The sequence below is a fragment of the Lactuca sativa genome, chromosome 9 (genome assembly GCF_002870075.4).
Source record: "Lactuca sativa cultivar Salinas chromosome 9, Lsat_Salinas_v11, whole genome shotgun sequence".
In the NCBI taxonomy this organism is placed as follows: domain Eukaryota; kingdom Viridiplantae; phylum Streptophyta; class Magnoliopsida; order Asterales; family Asteraceae; genus Lactuca; species Lactuca sativa.
The window spans coordinates 43,602,523-43,610,617 of record NC_056631.2 but is presented as its reverse complement, the minus strand read 5'-3'; the positions used below and the strand labels follow the sequence as shown (position 1 = coordinate 43,610,617).

General features: G+C 35.0%; 1 pseudogene; it reads left to right on the top strand.

The window, feature by feature from the left end:
* Positions 1–3,013: 3,013 nt before the first annotated feature.
* Positions 3,014–6,213, top strand: LOC111898253 (uncharacterized; annotated as a pseudogene).
* The last annotated feature ends 1,882 nt before the right edge of the window (positions 6,214–8,095 follow it).

The window sequence follows — 8,095 nt, the reverse complement described above, 5'->3', positions numbered from 1 at the left end:
TAGACTAATTGGTAAATAGAGAGACAAATACATTGTTTTTTTAATTCCACCAAACCAAAAGTAGAAAATAAAATGTTGAAAGTATTGGGAAGCATTAAGATTTTCTCCTACACTAGCCATGGCAACTGTACCCATATTGGAACGTTTTAGATCCAAATGAATCTCATTACCAAAAAAAACGAGTTTGATCCCCATACAAAAATCAAAAGAAAAAGCTATCAATAAATTTGAAAAAAATAAAAATAAAAATGTAATACTTGGAAAAGAGATTCCAAAAGTAAATGTCAAGTGAGTTTGTATCGCATTGGTTTAACATCGTTAATTTCAAAAATATTGTAGTAACAACCCAAATTATAAAAAGGATTACATACCGGAGTTGCTTCACTTCTATAATGTTTCTGGAAGGAATGAAATTTGTCAAAATGAGTTATAATTTGATAATAAAAGTTGAATAATTTCCACATATAATAATTCTTTTTATTTGAAACCTGATTTTTAGTTTAATTGGTCTCACTGCCTAGGCATCCCAGTCTAACCGTAAAATCATGATTCATGAACACATAAACATAGGAGACTGACGTTTAATTTGAGAAAACCCAATAAACAAACTTATAAACATGGTTATTAAATGATAAACTAAGTTATGGACTAATATCAACTTATAACAATAGTGAACTTGAATAAAACCCACTGAGTAATTAAAGTTCATCATATTTTAACTTTAAACCACTCACAAAACATAACAGGTGTAAATATTAACACATGCAACATAACCGTGAGTTTTAAAAATTGTAAAATCATATATACAATTGTCATTAAGAATGGTGATTTATAGCTTAAAGAAGAGTGTTCTAATTATGTTGAAACATAAAAAGTGACTCTCTTAAACTTCAGCTACCGCAGCCAACAAATCCCCGCAGTCAAGTCTCTTCATCAGCAGTCACCAACCGCAGTTTTTATCTGCCGCAGTCTTTACTAGATTACTTTACTTTGTCTTTTTGTAATACACTCTATTGTCCAGTATACATTGCATGGCTACTCTTAGAGATGTAATCTAGTGATCTTTGTGAGTCTCTATAAATAGAGCTCATTCTCTTGTAAACAAAGCATCTGATTCTAATACACATCTCTGAAGTTATCTTTTCTATCTCTCTTACTCACTCTTCTTACTTTCATAATCGATTACAACCTCTATTCGGAGCAAGTCTTTTGTGACTTAATCACTAAGATTGATCTCACTTATTAACTTGGCTTGAATGCATTCCTCGTTATGAATCAGCTTAAATGTATACTTGATATAACAATTGTTGTCACTTACATTTCTTTACTTTTCCGCAACTAACTCTCTAACATCTAACTCTAAATAGTATTGTTGAGCTTTTAGATCCTTCGAGATTAATTATTCCGCAATATACTTGTTCTAACGTTTGTTCAAGTGTGTCTCTAAGTTTTTCTCTCAACAATTGGTATCAGAGCCATAGTGGTTGCTTTTTGAAAATCGGAACTCTGATTTTTCGAAGAGCCTTCTATACCACTGAAGCTCATTTCTTAAACAAAAAAAAAACTTCAAAATATGGCACAATCGTTATCTCTGAATGTTTCCAACAGTGTTGGTGGTTCTAATCAAGCCCCAATATTGGTTGCAAATGAATATCATCACTGGTCACAAAGAATGGAAAGATACTTAAGGAGACTTGGTAGAGATGTATGGCGATCCGTAAAGGAAGGACCACATGTTCCTGTCCTTACACCAGTCCAAACTGACGGAGCCACAGCAAGACTAGGAGGAGGTCAACCAGCTATGAATTGTCCCACCAAGGATGATCTCGATAAAATGGAAAATGATGCTGTAGTTTTTTATGAAATCTCCTGTGGAGTTGTTCCTGACGACTTTGATATTATCAAAAATTGCAAATCAGCAAAAGAGATCTGGGATGTTCTCAAGAATCTGTACGAAGGCTCATAACAAGCACAAGACAAGAAGCTTACAACTGCACTCAATGAGTTCAACAACTTCAAAGCTCATACTGGTGAAAGTTTGGAAGACTCCTTCAAAAGATTCAACCTGATTGTCATCAAGTTATCCAATGCAGTTACCATCCGCAGTAACCATGAAACAAACCTTCAGTTTCTTAATGGCTTGGGAAGACATTGGACTACTGCAAAGATGATAGTTCAAGGCGATAGAAAGATTCACTCCTTGTTACTCTACAAACTCTTTGGGGAACTGCAAGCACAGGAATCCACCGTACTTAAAGAATGTGCTGACTTCGGAGGAGCTCTTGCTCTCATAGCACAAACTCCACATAATCAATCTTACTCTCCCTCGTATGACACTCACTACTAGAAAAATAGCCTTTAATGACACGCAAACAATGACACGCAGTGATTGACGATACGCATTTTTGGGCGCCCTAAAATTAATGTCCGTTTTATTAAAAAATGAAGCATAGACGACACGTATTTTTCCGCGCCCTAAAATTAGTGTCCAATAAAAAAAAATAAAAAACACGGAGGGCACCTATGTTAAAATGAGTGTCGTGTAGAGATGTCGCTTTATATTTTATTTAATGAAAGGCGCGTTTTCTTCTTCGCAGCTTGGGGGGAAACGAAAATCCCAAATTTTTGAAAGGCCGCCATTTTATCCTCTGCCTTATTTCCATAGTTCTTCTCTCTCACTTATCAATACCTAAAAAACCCTAATATCATCACCACTCCTCATTTCTTTCAATCTACGACGCCGATCATGAAGTTCACAAAGCTTTCAAAGGATCCGGAATCGAGATCATTATCGGGCTAGGAACTCTTGAGAGATTCAAGGACAATCTAGGATCAAAAGTGGCTGTAACAAATGTTGTTCATGACATCGGTCACAGAAAAGGGAAATTCACCATTTTCATAAATTCATCATCTGCGAACCCTTAATAGGTGGCGTCTACGGTGGAAATAAAGGGTGAAATTGAAGTCTCCCGAAGAGAGAGAGAGAGAGAGAGAGAGAGAGAGAGAGAGAAAGAGAAAGAGAGAAAGAGAAAGAGACTTGGGCACAGACTTGTAAAACCAATATCATCATCTTGTTCTTCCATCACTAGCTTCAACAATGGATGATTTCCATAATCCACGAGTTCAGGTTAGTAAAGATACTACTAATGAGTAATGATATGTTTTTTTATCTTTCGATATGTATTTGTGGATTTCATTGTTGTATCATGTATGCGTGTTTTTCAGGCACTGTTCATACTTTGGAATGTCAAAATTAGACCACCAACTACGAACCTCCGATCCCATACTCCATGAAAGATACGAACGAAGAATATTTACCAAAACTGCGAATCGATTAAATTCCCAGAAAACGAAAGTAATTTCCTCTAATTCCGAGACCGTGAACAGCAAATCTAATGACAATTCAGCGAGCCAAGAACACGAACATCTGAATTTTGATTCAGATTCGTGTGACTGATTTCAGATTTCAATTTCAAAACTCCGAACGAAAGTGTCGACTTGGGAACCAATCAGTGACACATTCAATTACGAGCGAACCTTTTTTTGAAGTTAAATCGATTTCTAAATCGAGTTCAGCAGTGCTCAACTTCAGTGAAAATTGTACATCAAAACTTCTACAACCTTACTTGGATGGGATTGTGGGGAAATTAATTGTACTTTTACAGGTATAAATAATTTTGTAGTAACCTTAAAAGATATGAATATATGAATACTGAATCATTTTTGTATTTACAGAATCCAAATTAAGCAGATGGTGTAAGAGGGAGCTTTGACTGCTTTGGCATCTGTTGCTGATTCATCTCAGGTATTATTCATCTTCATATTCTCTCACCAACTTGTTTATTTTCTTTAAATTGGTTCTCACATAGTTTATGATTTACAGGAGCATTTTCAAAAGTATTAGGATACAGTTCTGCCTTACTTGAAAGCTATACTCATGAATGCAACTGATAAAGCAAATTGTATGCTTCTTTTCTTTTTCTGTTATTAAACTTACTCTTTTAAAACAAATTGAGTTAAAGATTATAAATTTATAATTATATATTTTTATTGTAGGCATGGGCAAGACTCTACAAGTGCCTAGGGCAAGATTTTCTCCCTTACATGAATGTTATGATGCCACCATTGCTTCATTCTGTTCAACTTAAACCAGATGTTACAATTACTTCTGTTGATGATTCAGATGATAATATTGACAAGTTTGATGATGGAAAGTGTGATTTTTAATAAATTAAATGCTTGAATGAGAGTTAATGACCATTTTACCCTTTGATATTGCAACATTGAGAGTATTACACTTAGAGATAAAAGAATAGGGATCAAAACTAGCGTCCTTGAGGAGAAAGCTACACTTGGAGATAAGAGAGTTAATGAGCATTTTACCCCTTTGGTGTTGCTATGCTGATGAATTAAAAGAAGGGTTTTTCCCATGGATTGATCAGGTGAAATGAAATTCCTCTTTTACCCTTTCTTGTCTTTTAACATTTGAAAAAAACCGGCTTAACTTTGTAATAAAAGACAGGTTGCACCAACATTAGTACCATTTCTTAAATTCTATTTCCATGAAGAAGTTAGGAAGGCTGCAGTTTCAGGCGAAATAAAATACCTCTTTTACCCCTGATAACTTTAACTGTTATTTTTTTATTTTCTTTCTGAGTGTTGACTTTTTCTTTGACTTTTTAGCTATGCCTGAGGTTATTCGTTTAGCAAAACTAGCTGTTGAAAAGGAGCAATCTCAGGGTCGCAATGAGTCATATGTAAACCGTTGTCATACTATATCATACCAACTTTAGTAAAGGCTCTTCACAAGGTTATTTTCGTCATTCCCCCTATTTGTTGACTTATGTTTGCTCATATGAATCTTTATTTACTGGATTTTGTCTTTTAGGAACCTGAGACTGAAATTTGCTCAAGTATGATTGATTCAATCAAGGAATGTGCAAAAATTTTGTGGGCCCCTTTTAGATGAAAATCAAGCTAGAAGCATTGTTGAAAAGATCAAATAGGTGATCACTGCCAGCTCAGCAAGAAGAAATGAAAGGGGTGAAAGAGTCAAAACAGAGGACTTTGATGCAGAAGAAGGGGAAATGTTGAAAGAAGAAAACAAACAAGAGGAAGTATATGCTCTTATATTATATAATCTATTTTTTTTATAAATCTGTTTATCTTAATAAATTATTCATAATATTTTCTTTTTTGTTAAATCTAGGTTGGTGATTGTTTGGGTACTCTACTCAAGACTTTCAAGACCCCATTTCTGCCTCTTTTTGATGAACTCTTGCCTTACTTGATGCCATTCTGGGTGAGTATTGAGTAACATTAATTATATTTCTTTAAATAATTATTTTTTATTTTTTAGTTTTTATACAAATATTAAAAATAAGACTTGCATTTTAAATTTAGGGCAAGGATAGGACATCTGAGGAGAAAAGAATAGCAATTTGCATATTTGATGACGTGGCAGAGCATTGTGGAGATGTAGCTCTAAAGTAAGCTTTTTTTAATTCTTTTGTTACTTTAGTATTTTTATTTTAAAAAAATTATAATTTTATATCTTGTTACAGATACTATGAAACTTTTCTACCATTGGGGTTGCAGGCACGCAATGACACAAGCACAAATGTTCACAAGGATAGCATAATTTAATATCAAACTATTATCATTATATTTTTTTATTTAATTCTAAATAAATATATATTTTTTCTATGTACCATTTCTTGTCGCTTTCCTCATTGACCAGGTAATATCATCAATTTGTTTCTTTCTACTTAGTATTTCTTACTAGTTGTGAACAAGCCTCTCATCTCACATTTGAGTTTATAGGAATCAACAATCACTGTGAAACTTCTAGTGTTTAGATTTCTTACTGGTTGTGAACATTTGTTTCTTCCCTTTCTACCCTTCACTTGCAGGTTGATGATTTGTCAAGAATGTTCAGACTATTTTCCAAAAATACCCCATGGATTGGATCCTGTCTCTAGTATGTTTAAAAAGGTTTGTGATTTAGGAGTTGGATTCTTTCTTTTAAGTAGAATATAGTTATTTGTATTTGTTGTCATCTGTTTTTATCTTTTTGATGCAATGCAGCATGTTGCTGCTGAAGGCACAACCTTGGTCAAACAGGCACAAGATGCTGCAAGTAATAAGAAGGCAGAAAAGAGATTGCAGGTTGATCCTGCTACATGGCCAATAATGATCATTAGGGTCTGCTAGAAGGATTGGAGATTGCAGTTAAGCTTCTATCTAAGACTTCCCGGCAAGGACTTGATGAATTTAAGCTAGCAATGCTTTACTTGATTTGGACATGAACCCTAAGATATCATATTTTGGCATGGCTAGGTAACCTTCTCAACAACATCATTCTACTTAAGCAGGTGATTAATCAAAGATTAAGTGATATTTTTAATCATGTTTGGCATTCCTTTCCAGTAAGAAACAGAGTTGTATGATTATTTGTTAGTTTTATAGGAATGTATAACACATATTAGCAATGTATTATTTTTGTTTAACATTTGAATGATTCTTTGTATGACATTATAATTTGTGCAATTTATTTTATATTATGCAATGGATTGTATTTTTTGTATATGGTATTTTATTTCTATTATAAGAAATTAAATGAAAATTTAATTTAAAAATTAATAAATATATAAATTTATTTTTTTTTAAACATTTAAATTTACGATACGCAAAAATGTATGTCATCTTCATTTATGACATGGCCTTTCTTGACAGGGGCTTTCTTGATACGCATTGCGTGTCATTAACACGCGTGTCGTAAGGTTACGACACGCGAATACGTGTCGTCTTCCTTTATGACAGGGCCTTCCTTGATACGCATTGCGTGTCGTAACCGCGTGTCGTAAATGCGCGTCGTAAATGCGCGTCGTAAATGCGCGTCGTCTGTAGACGACGCGCAAAAGCGCGTCGTCTCTCTTTATGACAGGGCCTTCCTTGACACGCATTTGCGCGTCGTCTGAGCGTTTTACGACGCGCAATGAGCGTCGTAAAAGGCCTTTTTTCTAGTAGTGACTTCACCGCAGTCATACGAAGCTGATTCAGAGTACGATGACGAAGAAGAATTTCAAAAGGCAATTGCTCTCGTTAGCAAACAATTCAATCGTCTATCACCTCACTCTTTTCGCAAAAAACCAACAATTCAACAAACCGCCCTTCAATCGTAACTTCAATCCATAAAACAATCACTCTCATATCCTAAAAGTTCTCATCCACCACTGCAATCTCAAAATACTCAACCGAAGGAAGCACCGCAGTCTACTCAAATCACTGACTCTGGTACTCCCTTAGAAGAAAAGACTGATGTTGTAGTTTGCCACAAATGCAACAAAGAAAACCACTTTGCAAGAGATTGTAAGGCCAATGTAGTTAAAGACAGAGCATTCTACCTTAGAATGGCTCAAGAGTTGGAATAAAAAGAGAAAGCAAGGGCGTACGTAGCCCATGTTTAGAGAGACCATCAAGTTTGGTCATCCGAAGATGAAGATGAAGCCATCAGCAGTGTCCAAGGCAAAGGGAAGATCTGGATGTTGGCGACTGCGGATGATGATGGGTCTACAAAGATGGACAAAAACTACTGCTACATGGCAAATGATGGAACTCTAAGCATCGTCGAACAGGTAAAACTCATGATCCAAACTCTAAACTATAGCATGCATGATTGTCAACCTTACATAGATAATCTTAATGACACATGTGTTGCCGTCCTTACAGACTATAACAAAGCCTTAGATGAGAAGAACATTGCGTCCCAGGAGATGTTTCATGTTAGAGGACGACTTGATAACAAAAGACTCAAAATGGCTATGTTAGAAAGAGATTTAGAGTTAGAAAAAAGATGCAAGAATGTTGAGTGAAACCCAATTAGAGATAGCTTTAAACCAGAGAGATTTAGCTCAGAGTGAAATTGTACGCTTAAATCTTTTAATCGAAAAATTATTCAATGAAAGTGAAGCTATTGAAAAATTGGTAAATAATGGAACCGTGGACAATACATAAAATTGGGGTTGGTCAAATGGATATCCTACCGCAATGGACTCCTCACCCCGGTTCAATAAAGACAGACTGTATGTCCCTC